Source organism: Carettochelys insculpta, chromosome 2, assembly GCF_033958435.1.
Source record: "Carettochelys insculpta isolate YL-2023 chromosome 2, ASM3395843v1, whole genome shotgun sequence".
Lineage (NCBI taxonomy): Eukaryota > Metazoa > Chordata > Testudines > Carettochelyidae > Carettochelys > Carettochelys insculpta.
The window spans coordinates 211,820,085-211,843,962 of record NC_134138.1 but is presented as its reverse complement, the minus strand read 5'-3'; the positions used below and the strand labels follow the sequence as shown (position 1 = coordinate 211,843,962).

The 23,878-nt window shown below is 38.7% G+C and overlaps 1 protein-coding gene across 1 annotated transcript in view; it reads right to left on the bottom strand.

Moving 5' to 3' along the window:
- The window catches only part of TBC1D5 (TBC1 domain family member 5), a 560,176-nt gene that overhangs the window by 454,065 nt on the left and 82,233 nt on the right, over positions 1-23,878 (bottom strand). Inside the window, exon 3 of the mRNA XM_074984496.1 lies at positions 19,564-19,635. The gene's annotated coding sequence lies outside the window, so the exon portion shown is untranslated. The remainder of the gene's footprint in view (positions 1-19,563; positions 19,636-23,878) is intronic.

Sequence of the window (23,878 nt, the reverse complement as noted above, 5' to 3'; positions counted from 1 at the left end):
CAGAGGGGTCCCATTAAGCACACATCTCTGCAGGGTTCTGGCACTGGCTCTCAGAAGGAACTGGTGACCTGCAACCCCTGGATGTGGTTCCAGGTGGCAGTTCTGCCAAGAGAGCGCCCAGGCTGTCTGGCTGCTCTCTGTTGGGTGAACAGATCGCCCTTCCAATGTGCCTTGGTATCTGGACATGCTCTGTCGATAGAAGTTTTGTCACAAGATATCATCTGTCAAAAGCTTCCGTAGACAAAATCTTGCAGTCTAGACATTGCTTTAGTGTACAGTTAGGGACTCTGTTAGCTATACTGGTATCAGGACAGAATGTGTAATGTACACAAGGCTTCAGTCTCTTGGGAGCTGTGCAGTCAGCCAATGTTTGCAGAAATACAAGAAAGTCTTTTCAAAACAAAGACTTTCCGTAGTCATTAAGTGATCAGGGACACTGAACAAAAAGAGTAAAGAAAAGTTAATACAACTCCCCTATAACTTCTCCTTTAACTCATTAAGAGGGTCCCTCTAAGCACTGACCTGGAAGATAGTCTGTAGGTCTGCAACTATCCTTCCTAATCCTGGCCAACATGACCTCAGATTGGAATTCCCCCCCTCTTAGCCAGGTGAGCAAGTATTTCCTACAAGCCTGAAATGGATGACTAGGTATTGAAAGTCACCCTATTTTCACTCCCCTTCCCTCTCGCAGCCCAGCTCCTGTAGGGAAACAGCTGTGGTCACAGAGGTGGTGATACATCCATAGTTCAAGAAGTCCCCTTGGCCAGTTCTCATTAAGAGTTAACGGGCAATCATTTGATGCTGGTACAGTAGGGTCTCATGATTCACGAACTTAATGTTTGCAAATTCAATTATTTGTGAGCGGACGAGTAGCTGCCTTCCTGGGGCCCTGGGCAGGAGTGCAAACAGCCGCTGCTTCCCCAGGGCCCCGGGCAGGAGTGCCAACAGCCGCTGCTTCCCCAGGGCCCCAGGCACCCCCAAATTTGCAAAAAATCAACATTTGCAAGGCTCCTGAACATGGAACACTTGCAACTGTTGAGACTCTACTGCAAATTGCTAATGTAGCTTTACTCTCGTGTTCACAAATTGATTGACACATCTGGCATGATACAAACAACATGTGGTCCACACCTAGTTGTTTCATCATGTATTCCCCTGCCCCCAGGGAGTGTCTTCAGAAATAAAACAATTCCTTGGAACCAAGTAGACAGTGATACGAAAGTACCCAAAGCGAATTACGCATTGCACAAAAATCACAGAAATTACACACACTGTCCACCTGCCTATATAAAAAACTAATTATAGTTATTGATTTGAATACAATGCAGGCCAATAGTGCCCAAAAGATGTTCCAATCAAAAAACCCATTGATGACCTAACATAAGTACGAATTGGTGTATTCCAGCAGACCAGTGCAATATTCTAAATCTGCAGTGTTAGCACTTCAACTTTTCAGTTGTCTTTAACAACTCAAGGAGGGTGTGGTGTTCTTTTATTAAACCAAACTTCCGCTGGTGACAGAAAAGCTTTTAAGTTCTCACAACACTCTACTTCAGCTCTACTCATCTGACATGGTTATTCCTAATCTAAGCAGAAAGAATATGGCAAGTATTGAAGGAATACACACTATTTAAGCCATCGTGGTGAAGTATCTAAAAGCCAGGCCTTTTTTTCTGCCAGAATGCCCTGGAATGGCGTTTCTGAACATTTTTTCAAAAGCCATCTGGGCAGGTGCAGCCAAGCCACATCTGGCCTTTAAGAGCCAACTGCAGCTCCAGACACAGCTATCTTGGCTGACTCTTCCTCCACTTCTACCCCTCCCCGAGATGCCAGCACCCATGTGGAGGAGGCAGGGCAAGGCAGCAGAGGTAGGGGGTGAAGTGGGGGCTGGCTCAGGGACTGCACGGGGTGAACAAGCACAGGGGGTAAGCCTTGGGGGGGGGCTTGGGGGGGGATTGGCGGTTAAACTGACAGGGGGGCAGCTGGGGTCCTTCATAGGGCTGTTAATGTAGTGGGGGAGGCAGCTAGGGCCCCATGTGGAGATGCAGCTCAGGCCCCAAATAGGTGGGGCAGCTCAGACCTCACACAGAATGGTTAAGCTGCCAAGGGGTGGTTACCGGCCACCCCGGGTTGCAGCCTAGGTCCCCACAGGGTGCCTAAGCCACTGGGGGGGCTGTCTGGGCCCCCCATGGGGGCAACTCAAGCCCAGCGCAGGAAGGGCTGCTTGGCCCCCATGCAGGGTGGCTAAGCCACTGGGGGGCAGTAAAGTTGAGGGGGAGGTTAGGGGCCCCACCGGCAGGGTTAAGTTGCTAGCAGGGGGGGGCTCAGGGTGGCAGTGCAGCTCGGGGCTTGAGTTCTGCCACCTTTTTTATAGAGGGGAAAAAAAGCACTGCTAAAAGCAAACTTCGCACCATTACCAAATAATCCATTTTTGAAAGGTCAGAATAGGTTTGAGTCAAGTAATGAGGCACACTTGTGAGAAAGCATAGAAAATTTTTCACAGATTTTTTTATGTTGCATCTGGTCTGTGGGCAGCAGTTTTAAATATGATGGGCTGGTACCACTAAATATTAATGAATAAAAATCAACTATTTGGGATCATTTATTTTTAATCTGACATTAAATTGAGGAAAATCTGTTTATTCAATTAAGTACATAGTAAAGGGAATGCACAGAAGGAGGCATCATTTTAAAAGGATACTGGATTTAAGCTTTGGATAACTATGGAAAACATGTAACCAGTTAATAATCAATGAGTCCATAGATGGCAGAAGTAGAACAGGACACAAGAAATATCATCAATAAAACCAAGGAAACTGAATAAATTTGTGAAAAAATTACAACAGAATTATCTTGCTTATCATTGACAGGTGGTTCAATATAAGCAGGAATATCTTTTCTTTAAAGAAATGTACTCTCAGAACATTCAGCACTATAGACACACTACTGGGATATGACCCAGTCATCAGAATAACCAGGCAGCTAGATCAAAATTTCTGACACTAAATCTCTGAGGCCTAGCTTGTTTCTAGGTAAGTGAAAAAAAGTACCTGGAGGAAAAAACTAAACAAATTACTAAACTTTTTTAATTGTGAATTTGACCTACTGCATGGAGAAACTATAATTTACTCCAGTTTATTAGATTAACGAAGACAGGTATGGGATTATTTGATTGCTGTTCATAAGTAACGACATGAGAACTAATATTTAGTAATAGTCTAGCAGAGAAAGATATAACAGTTCAGTGGCTGAACACTGAGCTGAACAAATTCAGACTGGAAATAAAGTTTCTTTATCACTGTGACAATAACAAACCATTCAAACAGTCTACCAAGGATCACAGTGGATTCTTCTTCATGGACAATTTGTAAATCTATATTGAGTATTCTGCCCCGCACACGCGATGGAGCCATTGCATTTCTTGAGAGAGAATTCCAAAGTTTAGGGAAAAACATCATTAAGAATGGTCCCCAAAATTCAACCTAAGCTTCTATTTTCCTTTATTTCAGACTATGTCTTAGTACTATTGTGAATCCTCTCTCTGTGTTAGAAACTTCAAAGATTCTAGTGGACAGTCAGTCACACTTTGTATTTGAATAGTATGTGTGGGATAATTGTAAGCACATCGTCAAAAAAGAATACAAATTGTTATAGGATAGTTCAAAGCAAACTTTTCAATGATTGGACTAAGCAGTTAACCAATTATGAAAACATCTATTGTTACTTATTAACCCCTCATGAACGGTTTATAAATGGATGCTACGAGTGTGAACAAATACATAACTAATATAAATATCTTTAAATACAAACCACGTACGTTTAAATTTAATCTTGTTGAATGGAAAACAATGTGTGTTTTTCAGAAGAAAACTGTAATGCTATTCTAACAGTTACATCAGAAACCATTGGCCTGATGCACATAAGTGCTTTGAAAATCCAACTTGGATGCCTATTTGCATCATTATGAACCTAAACACCTTTGAAAATCTGGTTCTTACTGTCAAGCTAGTAAGAGTTCATTTTGAACACAAACTTTGGAAAAACTACTACTTATTGTAAAAGGTTAAAGTTCTTAAAAACAAGTTGGGGGAAAATAATATATTTTCAAATGGCCCAGATGCTGGCTAGAGAACCTAAACACTTTTAATTTTAATTGGATCATGATCATCACACACACAGGATAGTAAATATCTATTTCCAGGTTTCAAAGGATCTTCCTCAGCCATTTGTTATCAAAATGAACAAACATATTCATCCTAATTTCAATATTTTAAACACAAAATTTATTTTAATCCAGAACATAATTTGATTTATCAATACTGTTGTAGATCCTGAATTAGATGCAACACAGTCAGTTAAAAAGAGGACTCACAACATTCCCATGTTATTTGTTAATAACTTAAGTGAATGGCATTTATAGAACTGGTTGCAGCTGAACACTCTACGTTACTAAAATGTGTGATAAAACTCAATCATCAGATTATACAAAGGCCATGAATAGTACTCACCACTGTTTTACCACAAAGTGGGGAAAATCACTGTCTAAATAAAAAACCCAGAGATTTCAGACATTTACTTTGTAGCAAGGGTTCTCAAATATGTCATTGTGGTCCCTCAGGGGATCACAGGCTATCAGCCCCACACATCAAGGTTGCAGCTCCAAAGAACAGGCACCCAAACAGAATCGCTCCTGGCACCATTTTCCCTAAGATCACCCTGACTAATTGACATCATTACAGGGCTTGATTGTTCAGAAGCTGAAGAGTAGCATTAAACCACAGACCATTTAGAACACTACAAACAACAAAAGAAAGAAGTTTATAATTTAACAGTCTGACATACAGGTGGAGTAGCAGTAGGGGAGACTTACAGAGGCTATAGCTACTCAAAATTTGCCTTACCCACACCCTACAAAGCAGAGATCAAAAATTATGCAGAAGTAAGGTTGATATGGTATGACACTGCTACCCTTACTTCTGCAGTCCTTTACTGCTGCTTGTGGGCCTACTGCTGCCTTGAAAACTGGGCACATAGCCAGCAACCATCACTCTCCAGCTACCCAGCTCTAATGACAGCACCTGCCACTAATAGAAGCAGAAAGGAGTGACACAGGCACTACGTCTGCTGTGATCATGGGTAGTGACAGAGTCTCTTTATGCCCCCATCTTCCAAGTATCAAACAGTAACTATTTAAAAAATATATTTTCTGCTTACAATTCCATAAAAATGTGTGAGTCTAAATTTAAAAGCAGTGAGAAAAAGCAAATTAATTTTAAACAGATTTACAGATTTAGAAATGTAGCATTTAAAATAGAGTGAAACATAAAAATGTGTTTTTAATTTATAAGAGGAGCTTCACTTAAGACTTACTGTGTGAAAGAAATTGCCAATACAAAAAGTTTGTGAACCACAGCCTCATAATACCATTAAAAATCAAAATGTAAATGGTTGGTGCACAATGTAGAAGCCATATGCCCCTCTGACTATGTTTTCTCTTTGCTTGACCCAATTGATATATCCTCTCAAATTAGATCGTCAATTCTGAGCAAGGATTGACTTTCTATATATTTGTTCAATGCCTAATGGAATGGCACCCAGTACAGCCTGGGATATTTGAACACTAAAAATAATACAATTGATCATAAATAATACAATTGATCATTGTTAAATTAGATGTAAAAATGTATAAATCTAGCAGTTCAATGTTTAGTTTGGGCAAAAGATCAATACAGGTTGAACCTCTCTAGCCCAGCACTTTTGGGACCTGACAAGTGCCGAACCACAGGAGGTTATTATTGTCTAGCAGCATTACCAACACTTCAACTGCTTACTGGGCTCTTCGAAGACATTTGAGGGAAATTAGAGCTAAATGACAGCACAGAACACTGAGAGCCAAGATTGGTGGCTGTAAAGAAAACTTTATGGTACTACAGGAAACTTGGCCACACTCATGATAAATGGACACCCAGCTAACTAAAATCATGCCAGACCACGGATGCTGCTGGATTAGGGAGTGCTGACCAGAAACGTTCAACCTGTATGTTTAACACAGTAACTCAATGAAGTGAACAAATCTCTTTACCACTGGTTTAAATAATGTGTGCATAGTGGGAACAAGGAAAATATTACTGTAGAAATGTTTTGAAGATAATAGTGTCAGTTATTTCATATCAATGGGATGCCACAAGCCAGTCTGCATGACACATGCCATGACATTCTAAGCTTCTGAGACTATCAATGAAAAGCAACTTTTAACAAAGGAGATAGTACTGTGTTAATGTAATTGCATTATTTAAGGATAAGGGATTTTTTGGCATGAACACCCAGATTTACGTAGTGTATGACATCAGATTACAGAATGAATTATTGATCTTGGAAAGTAAGAAAATGTTCAGGAGTACTAATTGAGAGTTTTCACTTTTCTGTGAAGCAGCAAATACCAGCCACTTTGCTAGGCAGCGCATAGGACAATGGACCAATGAAAAGGCATAACCAAGCAATTCCTTCTAAATCACAGACAGGCAAGATACAACCTCACAGCCAACTCCAGCTAGCCAAGATTTTGAATCTGGTACACGACACCAGGATCTTCAGGCAGAGCGCCCTGTGGCTGCTCTAAATGGCTGGCTGCTCCATCTGCCTCTCTGTACTAGGAGGAGGGGAAGAATCACATGCTGCTCCCATAAACACAAGAACCTTTCAGCTGCTATTGGCTGGTTCCATCGAATGGGATCTGAGAGACTGTGATGGGGACTGGGGCAGTGCACAAATCCCAGCCCCCTCCTGAGCCTCCTTCACAGAGAGGCCAGACGCTCTAAGCCCTGGGGCTGCAACAGGCACGAAGCTGGCCTGAGGGACCTGCAGTGCTGCAGGCTGAGAGCCACTCAGGTCAGCGCCTCCTATCCAGAGCCTGCCTCTGGCACCCCACTCTCTCCCACACCCTTGCTCCCTGCCTCAGATCACCACCCAAAACTCTGCACCCCTCCTCCAGTTCAAACCCCTTCCCAGACCCACACCCTGTCCAACAACCCTCGCCCATGCCAGAATCCTCTCCTGCACCTATAGCCCCAAATGGATGGACCTTGCACCTCAATCCTCTGTGCCGAGCACTCTTCTGCACCCAGCCTTCATCCAGACCCTGCATATTTGACCACTCACCAAAATCTTGTAGTGGCCTCTCCATCAAAGATTACCTATGCCTGTTCCAATCCTACTTTTTGAAAATCAAATAGTAATGAAAATGCCAGATGAGGAGCATCTCCGGCACCAACAATAGGCATGTGTGCATCTTTGAGGTGGAGGCACGAGTGATAGGTCAGACTGATTAGGTTCTTCACAGTTTGAATTACTGGCCCAGGTTCCAAAAAGAGGATGTTATCTTTCACATAATCTTGTTACATTAATTTACGAAAAACAAGATTGACCTAAAGTTCGATGTACTCAGCAGTAGTCTTCTCCTTTGTCAATCAGAAATTTCTATCCGGATTTAATTTTGAGGTTGTATGTGTTGTATTTTTATGACAAATATCACTCCTAATATCTTCTTACAGGATTTTTAAAAAAGTAAAAAAATATTAAAGCCGTCATGATGTTGTGTAGTTGACCAGAAAGAAAATGTGTCATATAAAAGTGGATAATCATGTAGTATTTTTAAGGTTTGAAATATGGATATTCTAAAGAATATACAAAATGGAGAGTACCTCCAAATGTTCCACTTCTCCAGATTAAAAATTACCTTCCTTCTAATATAAGTGGGCAAAAATGGATTAGAAGACCCAGACATGGAGTAAGGGGATCCCTAATACAGGCTTATTAAAGCTGAGAATGCAGAAAGTTCTCCACTACAGCAGTCTATTATTTATATGACAGAATGAAGATCTGAAAACATGAAATATAACCTTAAATTATTCACTTATTCTTTTCACAAAAGAAGAAACCGTCAATCTTACACTAAAAGACTTCAAGCACATTTCTATAGGTTTCAGGAAAATTGCCTTATTTATCAAAACTTTATTCTCTCCTTTTGTTCATTAAATACTGTAGCTTTGCATTAAGGTCAAACAGTGTCAGCCAATTACTGTTCCTGGAAAAGTTCTATTTTCTTAATATTCAAAGTAACCACAATACACAGTGAGTTATTTTGATAGGCAAATTGAATGCTGTTTACTCCAAGTACATTTCAACCATAAAAATGCATTTTAAGAGTTTCTATCAACAATCAATTACAGTACTATTTATTATCAAAGCAGCATTAAACATGATTCTTACTTGTCTACTTAAATGCCAGGATAAAAAAAGAAAAAAAAAAATCAGCCATACCTATATTAGCATATTTAGCAAAAGTGTCTTTTTAGTTCATGCTACAGAAATGTTGCAAATATTAAATGACCTGGAAAATATAGTTAACTGAAAGTTTAAAAAAAAAAAAAAAAAAGCTCACAAAGAAAAAATAGCATTTTAAAGAGAATCAGTTGGTTAAAAATACATTTTGGGTTCCACTTTTATAAATTATTTGGGAAAGGAGATGCGCAACACACAACTGGGAAAATATGTGGCCTTTAATACTCTTCAAAAACAACAAGTCCTGTAGCACCTTACAGACTAACGGATATTTTGGAGCATAAGCTTCCATGGGCAAAGACCCACTTCATCAGATGCACGAGTGGGAGATGGATGAATTTTCATTTATTCACTTCCGGCTTACCTCTAGAAGATGGTACAAATCACTATACATAAAGAGGTACATAGGATTACAATTCATTATGTTACATCAGCCATTTTCAAACTTTTTGAGCTGAGAGCCCCTCTCTGCCCTATTTTGAATTACACTTTTTGATTGTATCCTTCACCAACCCAAAGAAAACGATATACAACACCCGTCTTTTCTCCCTCAGATTTCAGGTTCAGGGAAAGCATATGTGACAATCTCTGGAGACAGAGTCAGTGGTGTGGAAACTGTCAGAAACAGTTTGGCAGAGGCTATTGGATCCAATGAGGTGAGCCAAAGAGTGGAGGTTATGCTACCTCCTGGTGCCCCCAAGCATGGAATTACTGCTCTCCTTCCCAGCCTCACCTTCCCCATTCCTCATGCCCCACAGTTTGAAAATGTCTGTGTTCGGTAAACATACCATCAGGGAGCATGCAATACTAACTGTATAAAAACCTAATGCACAACAAGTAGACAAATAAGTGCTTATAATAAAAATGTGTATTTTTCCCTACTTACTGAACTATTTCATTTCTAGCACGTTGTGATTCTCTACCTAATAATTTACAAATCCAAATGAACTTTCAGAATAAAAGTAGTATATTAGTCAATCATTTTTTGTGCAACCTTAAGTACAATATTTAGCTACACAGGAAAAGTAAATCACAGTACAGTAGGTATAATGAAGGATTTTATGCAATGAGAAAATCATCCTCAGAAAAATAAGGGGAAGACGTTCTACCTTCTCTTGATACCCCAGCTTCACTCGATACATTAGCCTGCAGTGGGAGATATGGAGTTGGCTTGTAAGATAAGGGAACAGGCTGGAGGCAAGAAAAGCTGTTATAATTGTAGGTAGGAAGACAAAATTTGTTAAAGGAAGTCTACTGCATAATTACATTTGAAAATTTAGAAAGACGCCCAGGGGCTGGCTTGCAGCTATGAGCAACTAGTAACTCATGAGGTAACCACTACCGTAGTCGCAGACACATTCCTGTACTTGAACTGACTTGGATTAGGCAAAGGAAGGATTTTGTAGAATCTTCCTTATTTCGATAGATATGTCAGATTACACCTCTTCTGAAAAGGGTTTGTTGAGAGACTATAAAACTACTGTATAAAGTGCATTCATGTTCTAAAACCTAGTGTCGTCTGTGATGAGTTCCAACAATGTTAAATATTTGGTAATTAACCTAACATATGAGGTATTTGGAGAATTCATCTTCGGTGCTACCACACAGCACCAGAATTTGAAAATATTGGAAAGCTAATTCATAAAATTGATTCATAAATTAACATTTATGTTTATACCAAACCATTACTTTCATTTTGGCTTAACTGACCCAGTCTATGGGTGGAGTGTATGATTTAATGGAACTCAAGCCAAAATACAAATTAAATACATATTCCCAAACTTTGAGTCAGAGATGAAGTGATTTTGCAGGCAAAAAACAAAGGGTCACAAACACATAAATAGTGTCTATTTATAAAATCCATGCAGGCATTAAATAAATGTTTATAAATCAGTTATTTACTTATTAAGAACACTTCAGAAGTTTTAAAGGTGATTTGCAATATACTTTGAATGCCCAAATCACTCAAACATAATTATTTACCACATTAGGTCAATGGTTAAAACTCATACTCAGTGCACATGCTGGAAGTAGTATTCTCCTTACAGCCTCTTCTCTTAAATCCAACATCATAGCTTCAACAACACATCTCAGACAAAATCTATATGCTAATATAACAGCCTTGCACATGATCAACATATTAGACAAGAGATGGGACTAAACAATTTAAACTCATGTGAACAGAGCACAGAATTGGTGTTAAAAGCAATCCAGTAATAATATTTAAATTCCAGCATTACAAATGTCAGTACCACTTGAGTCTAACCTAGATGAATAAACTAGCCTTTACGGTTATACCTAGAACTAAGAGTTTTTAGATTTACTTTGGGATATGATCCAGCACTGAAGCCAAAAACTATTACCACCAGTATTTGTTTTTGTGACTTCCCTGTCTGAATATACATAATTACTATATTTTCATAGAACTGCTATTTTGAATCTTTTAGCACAGTTTAACGTTCTCTGATTCCATCAGTTCCAATTAATGCAACAAGTAAATAATCTCCACAACATACAGCTTAGAGTATAAAATTAAAACAAAACATTTTAATAAAGTTTCGTGTTAGGACATCCATTTACTTTATTTCACATTACTATTTTTTATGAGAGGTTAGATTTTGATACACCAACCTAATCATCTAATATTTAAAAGGTAAAGCAATTATGTTTTCTTAAGGGTTCAGTCTAACTATTCCATGTGTCCACTTCACAATAAAAATATTCTGAGATTTGATGCCACACTATTAAAATCCATTTAGAAATATCACATTCCTCTTTTTTTGAAGAAGATCTAAGCATTTATTACTATATCTACAACCTTCGTTCAGTTGAAAAATTATACTAAACTCGTACTGGATATGGTTAGGTGTGGCTTCAATTTAATATATTACACCCACATTCTGTTACTTCCAGAAGTGTGGTTTTCTTAAGTGTGATTTTCTTATTTTCAGGCCTTCCACCCAACCAATATTTCCTCAAACTAACAAATGAAGGTTTTTAGTCTTTAAACACTTATCAATTCTTGTGTTTCTACTTTAAGAGACAAATTGTACAGCAAAAGACTTATTTGAAACAAGTAAGACTGGGGTCCTAGGGACAACTAAAATCTGTAATAGTCACTTGAACTCAAAATGAAAATTGCTACTGATAAGATTTTTATATGAGGAATGAGATATAATTTTTGGATAATTCTGATTTGAATCAAACATGAGTTCAGGGAGAGTTTAGCAGGACTTTATGGTGTGGGGGGTGGTTTTGCCATGTATTCATACCTATTTAGTATTCTGGTTGAACACAGTTTGGTTTCCAAATAATTGAAATAAAATTTTTAGGAGTCAATTTAAGTGAGGGATCATTTGTGCTAGCCCAGTCAATGGACAATTAAAATTGGCTGAAATTTTGGCTGAAACTTTTGTACAGGAAAGCATATAGGAACCCCTTCCTAAGACTATCTGATGTTTGTAATCAAAAACAACAGCTTTACATAAGGATTTGGACAAATGTATCTATATTACATCTCAAAGACAACACAGTCTATAAACTTGAGAGTTACTATCTTCAGAAGCTTACAGAGAACCGAGTACACTCATCCCTTGCTATACAATCACAAGTGGTTCCCAACTTTCTGCTCGTAGGCAAAAACTCATAAGAGGGACACAGAAAAACCTACCAAGAAACCATCCTTTCAGAACTTTGGTGCCAGATAACAGTCCCAACACCCATGGCATCCCATCCAACATTATTAACCTGATCCATTCAATGTACAAACCATCAACATGCCAAATCATGCGCAACAGCTTTTTGACAGAATCCTTCAACATGTTTGCAGGATTGTAACAAGGCTGCCTCTTGTCACCTTTCCTGTTCTTGATCAGGATGCACTGGATTATGTGCAGGGAAACAAACAGCCATCAATGGGGCATTCAGTGTACGCTTTCAAACAGCTAGAGGACATTGATTTTACTGACTGTTGCCCTCCTCTCACAATGACATGAAAGCATGGAAGAGAAGGTCGCAAGACTAGAGTAAACTGTATCAGTGACTGGACTGAGAATAAACAAGGGAAAGACCAAGATAAATGAGGATCAACTAGTCCAACACCACCATCATCATACTAGGAGGGGATGACCTGGAAGATGTGGAGCAGTTCACTTACTTGCAGAGTATTATGGGCAGAGATGGAGAAACAAACAAGAATATCAATGCCAGAATATGGAAAGCAACAGCTACATTCAAGACTCTTTGTCCCACCTCATCCTCCTCTTCGGCTCAGCACCCATCGGTGTCTGATAACTCTCTATTTCCTTCCATCTTTCCCTGTACAGTGCAGAGTGACTGCTTCTGTAGACTAGCTCTGCACCAATCTACTATATGATCTGCTCATTCTCTGTGCAGTCTGCCTCTCCTATGTGAGCCATCCATTATGCCAAATACCAGGGTCTTGATTTTTATTCATCATTCATTCTGCAAATATGCCCGAAGAGCTGTAATTTCCATTTTATAACCTCCTGCAGTATGCTCTCTTTCAGCTGTAGCTTGCTATATAATTCATTGTTGGTGACCTTCTGCTCCATCCTATTCTCAGGATCTTTCTATAACAACTCCTCTTGAATGCCAATATCCTTCTCTCCATGTATCAGGTAAAAAGTTATAGAGATAACATATAGGATCTGTGAAGATGAAAATGCAGATCTTAGACACAAATGTGAAGAGTATGCTCTTGTATAGATGCAAGAGTTGGCATAATAAAACATCTTCAAATCATGAGCTACAGGCATTCGTAAACAGATGCCTGACGTACCTCCATTGCATCAAATGGCAAGTCTTGGTCACAAATAAGGAGCTTTGGAACACAGCAGGGTAAGAACCACTTGACGTTCAAATCAAGAGAAGAAAGTGGGGACAGCTAAGCCACACTTTCACAAAACCATCATCCAGCATAGTTCGTCAATCTCTCAAATGGAACCCACAAGGAAAACGCAGAAGAGAAAGATGTCAGACAACATGGAGACGATCTACTGAGACTGAAGGACAACAACTGGGGTACTCCTGGGGTCGGCTAGAAATTTTGTCTCGAGACAGGGTGAAGAGGAGGAGACTTGTAGATGACCTATGTTCCACTTGGGGTACAGGGGTTTAAGTCAGTCAGTCAAGCATCAGCAGGGAAGAATCGTCATAGAACTATCTCCATCAAACTCTATGTCACCTTACCCCTCTGCAAAAGCACTGGACTTAGAGAAAGATACATTAAATATGTCAACTGGACTACACAAGAGAGGGGCAAAGAACCTCAGACTCCCTTTTATCCAAGAACACAGAATTGAACATTTTGGACTTTGTGGGAGATCCTAATCAAGAAAGCAGTTAACTATCTGGCATGGAGAGGGTGTGGTAAAAATCTTCTGTTGAACCCAAATTGTAGTTTTCTGATGTTTTGGTAACTAGAAAGTGATTTTAATGTCTGTGTGTTTGTAACTATCTCTGACTTTATCCCTCTTCCCTGAACTCACACAAAACCTCTGTTTTGATTAAATACACTTGCTTTACTTTCACTCCAGAGCAACCCAATTCAGCGTGTAACTTAAAATGATCATCAACTCCAGTAAAAGTAATAAGCTGCTATCCTTTTCTCTCTTTAAATAAACCATTGGCAGTTTTACTCCACAGTGTTCTAGGGCAGGGATGGACATTTCAGGGCAGATGACTTTGGGGAAATTTGAGACTATGGTTGTGCTGTGGTCTCTTGACTGGAGCAACCAAGGCTGTTGGAAGACCATAGTGCAATTGTGGTGTAACAAGCATGCTGACAGAGTCAGGGCTGTTGAACAGCGCTGTTCAGCATACAGACACTAAGGCTATGCCTAAACTTACCAGGAACATCAACGTCCGCTACACAATTTTAGGTAGGCCAACTACATAGCTAAAATTGATTTTGTAGCTGTCAACTTTGGTCCCTGTTCTCACCACAGAAGGTCGACAGGAGCACTCCTCCCACCAACATTCCTTAATCCTTGCAGCTTGTAAGGAGTTCCAGGGTTGACATTGACCCTGGTACAGGACATTTCACACACGTGTGAAACAGCACCCCAGAAGCTCATCCATCCCTAAGCAGCCAGTGCAGTCCTGGGCTTAGTGAATGCTTGTATGCCAACTAAAAGCAGTTAGACAAGGAGCTACAGCAGCAAAACATTTTCTGCCGGTTACGGTTAAAGGGTTGACAACCTCCCACAAGCCTGGACTACACCCCGAAAAGGTGAGATTGTTTTCCTAATGTTCATTTGAAAAAGTTTAAAAATATAATAAAAGAAAGATACATAAACAAAACAGGAAAAAATAAATGTTCTGATAAGCTGTTCCGGAAACTGAAAGGTGCATATTCTATCTACTTACTTGTTTCTTTTATCCACAAGTAAATTAATACATATTGCAAAAGTTTCTACTTTGACCATTCCTTGAGAGATGCAAGCTAAGCACAATGGCATGTCAACATTTATGGAGGATACTTACATTTAGAAAAACTAAAATCCCTTAAATTATTCTCAGAAACTGTTTATTATTTACCATCCATTCTTTTCTTTTGTTGTAAATTAACTCCACAAATGTCAAAGAGCATAAAACATTATCTAAATTCATAGGAAGGAAATAAAATACACAATATATGCAGTGTAAGAATAGACAGACAACTTCATTAGTCTACACCATACAACATCCAGTAGACTATTATAATAATAAATGGGAAAAGTAGGTGAGATTCTGTCAACAGTGAGATCTGGAAAGAACAGCTTCATCTGTATGACAAATACGTCTTCCTTAAATATACATAGGTCATGCTGACATTCAAAAACCTACCAGTTAAATAATTGTTTCTTCCTTTCATCTGTTCACTTTTCAAGTTTAACAGCATTTTTGTTTTTGATTTTTTTTGCAACTACGCAACAAAAATTACCTTAATTTACCTAAGCTATATAGAGTATGATTTAATTTGTAATGCAGAAGAGTTAAGTTTGCCACTACTCAACAGGTGAAATCTGAGCAGAATTAACTCATGTTCTGCACTTCAACCACCACAGTAACAATGCAAACTAAAAACCTCTGTTGTCGACCATACAATTTGAAAAGTCTCTGCTAGGATTTCTGACTCCCAGACAACACACAGAAGTCCAAATTATTTTAGTTCTGCAGCTAACGTGTAAACCATCATCTTATGGGGATCACACTATGCATACGGTAATGTGTTCAAGCTGCAAAATAATTTTCTGATATCAAAGAAACTTTCATGTTGCCCTTTAGGCTGTATGTTTAGCTCAAATTCTACATGATGAGATAAGTCAGAAAAAAACTGCTCTACATGCAAAAAAGTTGTAATCAATTCTTTACAGGGCATTAAAATATCATGTAACTATAAAAACAGCATACATTCTACAGATATTTTAGGCCATTCACAATGCAAAACTATAAGATAAATGAAATATTTACCAAATTTAAACAACTGTGTGCACTTATATAAATAATGGGAATTTGTTGGCCATTGAAATAGGAAACTGCTGCAAAGTAGCATAAGAGGCTTTTGACTCTCACCAGTCTGAGAAGTGTATAAAAATATTTTATCAGGCAACATTCCTCAAGAGATAGATGGAAAAGACACCAAAACAAATCTGCAAAGTCAGAGTAATAAGTAACACTCAATATCTAGAGGTCTCATTTTACTGACACTCATCAATCTAAGTATTAACCTGAGGCATTGCTGGATGAGGTATCAATGGATTAACATGAAGTAGCCAGGCTGGATTTCTGTACCTTTCAGCTTCTTTCAATACAACTGATTATGGGGTATTTACCATACACACATACACTAGAGTCTTCTGCAGAAGTTGATGGCATTACTCTTAAGTGAATTCATTCTTCTGTCCAGAGAAAATCCTAGAGGATAGTACAGTATTGAACAATTGTGCCTCTACCACAAGAGCAATCACATGGGCCATGTCTACACTGAAACAAAACTTCAAAATGAGCATGCAAATGGACATTTCGAAGATTACTAATGAGGTGCTAAAATGCATATTCCGCACCTCATTAGCATGCCACCAGCCAGGGCTCTTCGAAATTGCCGCATTTTGCTGCCGCTTGGCTCATCCAGATGAGGGCCTTTTTCGAAAGGGCCCCACCAACTTCCTATCTGCTGATAGGAATATGGGGATTTCAAAGTTGGCAGAGTCCTTTTGAAAAGGGCCCCCGTGTGGACGAGCCATGCAGCAGCGAAACATGGCGATTTCAAAGAGCCCTGGCCGGCGGCATGCTAATGGGGTGCTTAATATGCATTTCAGCACCTCCTTAGTAATCTTTGTGTTTTGTTTCAGTGTAGACCTACCCATGGCGTTGTATAATCTTCAACCTGTTCTCTAACTTGTTCAATATATGTATATGAGGCTGTGAGGAGAATGAGTGAGGAAATGTAGGCTGTGCTGTCTTCAGCAAATTGATGACACTTATTTGTGTTTCAACCTGCCCTCACACAGAAGATAGGACTGAAATGACTACCTTCCCCAGTGTCTGATGGAGATGCGGGCATGAATAAAAACAAAATGGGCAGAAACTTAATTAAAGTAAGAAAAATGTGATGTTGGTGGGTTGAAGAATGCAATTTGAAGGTAAGGCAAAAACTGTATCTTTGCTATCCATTGGAAGTATTTTTCCACCATTTTTATTCCTATGTTTAGAAACTAGGAATTCAACCAGACTCCAAATTATTAGTGAACAAGCATGTTTCAGTACTAAATGCATAAGACCAGTGATACTGTGTCAGGCCAAAGGTCCACTTAGCCCAGTACCCTGTCTTCTGACAGTGATCAATGCCTGATGCCCGAGAGGGAATGAACAGAACAAGTAACCATCCGCTGATCCATCTCTTGTCACCTGTTCCCAGACCGGACAAACAGAAGCTAGGTACACAATCCCTGCTCATCCTATCTAACAGTCATTGATTTATGTATCCTCCATGAATTTACCTAGCTCTTTTTTTAACCCTGTTTTAGTGATGGCCTTCATAACATCCTCTGACAAACAGTTCCACAGGTTGACTGTGCAGTGTGTGAAAAAGTTTTGGTTTTTTTTGTTGTTTTTGTTTTTGTTTTAAACCTGCTGCCTATTAACTTCATTTGGTGACAACTAGTGTTTGAGCTTTGGAAAGGAATAAATAATGTTTCCTCACTGGTCACAATTTTATAGACCACTATCTTTACCCACCCCTTGGTGGTCTCTTTTTCAAGTTGAAAAGTTCCAGTTTGATTACTCTCTCCTCATAAGGCAGCAGTTCCATACCCTTAATCTTTTCTGTTGCCCTTTTTTAACCTCTTCCAATTCTACTATAATTTTTCTGAGATGGGGTGATCACACCTGCATATAGTATTTAAGATGTGGGTATATTAAGAATTTATAAAGAGTCAGTAAGATAGAAAACTTTCTTAATGATTACCAATATTACATTTACTTTTTTTGACTACTGCTTCACACTGAGTGGATGTTTTCAGAGAACTAACCACAATGATTATTAGATTTCTTCTTAAGTGGTAACAGCTAATTAAGACCCCATCATTTGATAGGTATACTTGTGATTATGCTTCCAATGTTCATTATTTTGCATTTATCAACACCAAAGTTCTTCCGCCATTTTACTGCCCACTCACTCAGTTTTCTGAGATCCTTTTGAAGCTCTTCACTGTCTGCTAAGAACTTAAATGCCTTGAGCAATTTCGTATCATCTGCAAATTTTGCCACCTCACTGTTTACCCCTTTTTCCAGATGATTTATAAATACATTTAATAGGATTAGTCTCAGTTATGTTTCTCCATTCTGAAAACTGAAAATTTATTCCTAGTTTTCATTTCCCATCTTTTAATGGGCTAATGATGCATGAGAGGACTTTCCCTCTTATTGAATGACAGCTTATTCTACTTATCAAGGGCCTTCTAGAAATCAAATTACACTACCTCCACTGGATTTCTTTTATCCACATGCTTGCTGACCTCCCCTGACTCTTGGGTGAATGCCATCTGGTCCTGGTGACTTATGACTCTTTAGTTTATCAATTTGTTGCAAAACCTCCTCTCATGACACCTCAGTCTGGGACAGTTCCTCAGATATGTCACATAAAAGAATGGCTCAGGGTTGGGACTCTGTCTCATGTCCTCACACATGAAAACCAATGCGAAGAACTCTTTCAATTTCTCTGCTGAGTATGTTTACCAGATCTGAAAACAACCTCTGTGTCAGTTCAAAAGCTTGTCGCTCACATCAACAGAAGTTGGTCCAAGTTATTACACAAACCTACCTTGTACATAAAGGATGGATTATTGTAATATGGTCAACTTGGAGCTACATCAGAAATTCATTCAAAAGATAAGGCTAGTACAGAACATTGAGCTGGCTAATTAAGCAGACTGTCCAAATACATATTCAATCAGTACTACATGAGCCACACTACCTGCTTGTTGGTTTCAAGGTTGAATTAAATGTTAAAATTAACCCATAAACTTAAACCTTTTAGGACTATTCTATCTTAGATATCCCATGTACCTCCTCCTTAATTATGACAATAAGTTCTAAGGAGGCATATCATCTCCGCTCAAAAGCAGGAGATCAGTTACTTGAAAGCACTTTCCTCTTGGAATACGCTCCACATATTAACCAAAATAGCCCAAATCCCTTTGTCTGGAGGACATGCTGTATGGTTCATGTTGTTAAGATGGGGTTTAAGGAAAAACAATGAGAGAATGTATAAGAAAAGTGGGCAATTTTTGTAACTTTATCTGTGCTTTATGGCTATTCAACTATTGTATTTTGTAGGGCTACACTGTGGGGTTTTTTGTATATTGTTGCATTTATTTTATGCTTTAATCAATTGTCCAAAGCAACATAAGTAATTGTCTTTTGCTAAACCTGAACGCATATACATATGTTCAAAAGACAAATTTAAAAACTCAGGTAGAAATCCTAATTTAGAAGTGACGAACTTGTACCACTGCTGCAGTTAGTACCAATTAGCATAAGATGGTATCTTATTGCTACATTCTAATAATGGACAAATGTTCTCGTGTCATTCGTTTTAAAGGAACTTTTTATTACTCTTTATAATTAATAAAAGCCATATGTGCAACATAATGTAATTCTCATATGATTCAGTATTTACAAATAAAAAAAGCAATTATAAGAAGAATTTCACCTTACCAAGAGCAGGCCGAATGAGAAAAAAGGTCTCTGGATCCACCTTAGGAAATGTGTTCAGCCCCTTCTTCACCCCTAAAGGTAAAGGTATAATGGTATGTATTAGCTTCATGCCCACTGGGATGCAGATTTAAGCAGAACCAGCATATATGTTATTCATACCCAAGAGGGAGCCCTGTAGCAAGATCAGGAAACTAAGATTCTTTTTTTGGCTTCCCTGTGTCAGAGATCAGACAGGAATATTCCACTTCCCTATGCAGTAGTAACAGGGACAAGGCGGTGGAAATGCAATAACCTCCCTAAAAGGTCAAAACAAAAAGCAGTCAAGTAGCGCTTTAAAGACTAGCAAAATAGTTTATTAGGTGAGCTTTCGTAGGACAGACCCATAAGAAGTGGGTCTGTCCCATGAAAGCTCACCTAATAAACTATTTTGCTAGTCTTTAAAGCGCTACTTGACTGCTTTTTGTTTTGACAGTGTATAGACTAGCACAGCTTACTCTCTGTTACTACTCCCTAAAAGGTATGTGATAATAACTACTGCTGACCAGAGGACAGCACTCATTTCTCAGCAACTTTCAAGGTTTCAGAATACATTTTCATTCTCTACTGAATGAAAACACATGAACATGTCACATCATTGCCTGGCAGCAAAGTTATGAGTCCAGGAGACTCACGGTCAGGTCTCATCTTGTGTAGAGCAGTGTTTCCATTCCAATCTGGGAGCAAAGGGACTTGAACACCTGTCTCTCCCACATTCAAGCCCAATACCCTAACCACTCAGCCAATCTGTCTAGCAAAGGTTTCACAATGAAATTTTTTGGAAAGCGTAGCTTCAATGAATCAGCATTTTTTGCCAAACTGCCAACAAAGTCAGTCAGTTTCTGCTGTGGAAGACAGGAAAGGATGCAAGTAGGGATGGGGAACACACACACAGCAGAGGAAGCACAGACTATCTTAAGACAAGGCCTTATTTATGAAAGCTAGAAGGAGTATAGTAATCATTTAGCATTCATGGGTAAAAGACGACAGACCAGATTTCCAGAAGAGCACAGGTCCTGTTTAGGTACCTGAAAGGAGTGACTAGATTTACAAAAGTGCTCACCACTCAACAAAGGTTAGAGCAATCTGCACTGTTAGGTTTTGAATAAAATGTTCCCATTGATAGAAAATTCAATAGGAGTCTAAGAGTATACTAAAATCTCAGACTTTTATCTTGAAAGTCAAAGGATTTCAGGCTTTTTAAGTCGAACTACTGAAGTTTGCCAGGCAATATTATGGTGTCAAAAGAAATGCTTTGTACTGCATCATGTCAATTATTTTAAATCTAGCAAATAGCATGTGGCCATATTTGTTAATGGAGCACCTATCAAAAACAGCTACAGTATGTATTTTTAAAGGGAGAGGAAGTGGGAGGCATTTCCAAAACAGTTTTAAAGGGTCATTAAATGTAGCAAACTTCTGGAAGAAAAGGACATACAAAAATCACAACTGCTAGCATTTAAGACATAAGAGGAACTAACACATTTCACACAAGTTAAATGAATTGGACTAAATGCTTTCAATACTTTTCCAAGACTGCTCATGAAATGCAAATGTCAGAAACAGATCTCAAACTTAACCCTCAGGAAATATCTAGAAACATAAAATCTCATACAGTTTTCATAAATAAAAATGTAAACGAACAGAAATGGTTTGTGCTACATATTTCAATTAATTTAATTTCAGGGTGGGAGGTTCATAGCAAAAGTTATCAGATCATATTTGCTATTGGAAACTTTCTATTCCTAATGTAAACTTGAAGTAATTTGATATTCAATCACAGTAGCTGAATAACTGGTTAATAGCCAAAATAAATAATACATTCAGCATAGATTTTAGTTTGTGGCATAAAATGGTTGACAATACATTTCTCAACAAAGAAAAACTGAATTAAAGCATGAAGGTGATTTAATTTGGTACAAATTTTGAATATCATATACATTTCCAAAACAGATGCTAAGAGACTCTACAAGGACATTGGTTCAATCAGAAGCCAGATTAAAGTTCCATCTGGAACTTAACACTACCACTGTTCTATTACACTTACCAGAATAAACAATATCATACTCTACAACTGTGCAACACACACCTCCTCCTCTTCAAGATGTAGCTTTCACTGCCCCAGAAACCAAGTAAAACACCTCATAAATACATCTAAAAAGAAACTTTCTCAAGCAGTGAAAATGATGTCTATCTATAACCTGGTTAATACGAAATTCCTCCCAAAGCTGCTGGTGAGTTTAAGTAGTTCCATGTGATTTCACACTATTCTCAAGACACAATGTATGATTTGGCACTCAAATTACACTCTACAAATATTGTGTCCATGCATCATTAAAATCATAAGTCTTCAGTAACTGCAATGTTCAAAATCTCAGCAAGCCAAAAAATAAAGACGACACCCCTCCCTCTTCAACTTCAGATCATTACTCCTTGTTCTGCCATCTGACACCACTGAAAACAATTTCTCACCCTTCTCTTTAGAGCTCCCCTTCAGTAAGCTGAAGGCCGCTATTAAACCACCTCTAAGTCCTCTCTTCTGGAAGCTAAACAATTCCAAATCCCTCAGCCTATCCTCATAGGTCTTGTGCTCCAGCCCCTTAATCATTTTTGTTGCCCTCTGCTGAACCCGCTCCAGCAAATCCACATCCTTTTTATACTGGGGGACACAAAACCGGACACAATATTCAAGATGTGGCCTCACCAGTGCCAAATAGAGGGGAATAACTAACACATGATTCTTAACAAGTACTACCCTAGATAATTGAATTTTTGGTTGCATCACATGCTTGTCTACAGTTACAGCAGCAAATATAGTACGGGGCCTATACACACAGGCTGTAACGATACACCACAGTTAAAGCAGGCTGTGTACGCATTTGTCACTCCAGTGTGTAGCTTACACATGGCAGCAAAAGGTTCTGGCAGCAGGATACTACACTGCTAAAACCAGCACAGTAGAAGCAGGAGGTACTTCTTGGGTGTGCAGAGAGCCATCTGGAGCATATACCCTTCACATTACAGCAGCTAAGGAACTTTTGTCTAGTTGCCTCACCTATGTCTCACTATCAACATTGCTATTTTACACTTATGGTAGTTAGGCATCCATTGCCTGTATTCTACTCACCACCATAAGTACCTTCATAATCAAGCCAAGAGATCCTTATATGGAACAGAAGTAGAACCCTGATGACAAATATTAACTGAAAAGCTTCCTTTGCTCAAAGATTCAACCTAAGATGCTTTTCTTAAATTTTGTGAAGCTAGGTATTTTTAAAAGTAACACACAAACTCCCTTAAAACCTACTATGTTTAACAAAAAATATTAAATGAGTAATTATCTATATAATTACATCTTTATTTCATTATCAAATATTCTGTTAAAGGAACACTTCTATTGCAACCAGCAGCTGAAAACCACTTCAGTGGTCCGTTTCCTCATTTTAAATAGCATGGATGAACTCCAGCAATGTGAAGCTTGGGCTGAAAGCATTAAACTTGGAAAACTTCAACTAGTTCAGAAAGCTGCACTATACCTTTGGCAAAACACTAGCTATAAAGAGCACAATAAAACCTGTTCTCCACTCTCTACATTGGCTTCCCATGGAATAGTGAACAAAGTTCAAGCTGCTGGTGCTAATTTTAAAGGCCGTCAAATGTCTGTGCCCAAGGTGTCTAAAAGATCACCTGAAGGTCTGAGACAAAGATCATGATCTGGAACTATGCTCCTCCAGCATGCTAGAACTCTCTAAAGTAAGGATAATGCTTATCTGTGTGAGAAACAGAACTTCTTGAGTCTGGTCTATGGAATTATCTTCCTTAAGATCTAGGTACTTCCAAACTTTGCCATCTCCCAACTTCAAGTGCAGGGAGCATGTACTTGATACACAAAATACACAGCAACACATATTTTTAAGGAAACAGAAGAAAATACCCCTAACCAAAAACAAAAAAAAAAGACACAACACACTTCTCTCCTTGTGGAAAGCATGAGAAAAACATCACCTGACAGATATTACTCAATCTCACTCCATCTCTGAGGCTCTTTGCCAGTACATCCTCTAACGTTTGTCCTACAGCTGTGATTGTTGCCAGAAGTAGGGAAACCAACAGCATAATTTGTGACTCGTTGATTAGGATTCACACAGAAAGAATCACTGTTGTTCTACTGCAAACAAAAATCTCAAACTGACTCCTAAGATTATCTATGTAGTAACCATTTTCCAACCAAAAATGCTGCTGTAGCACACCAGTTGGAGAACTCGTTTAAAAGGAGAGA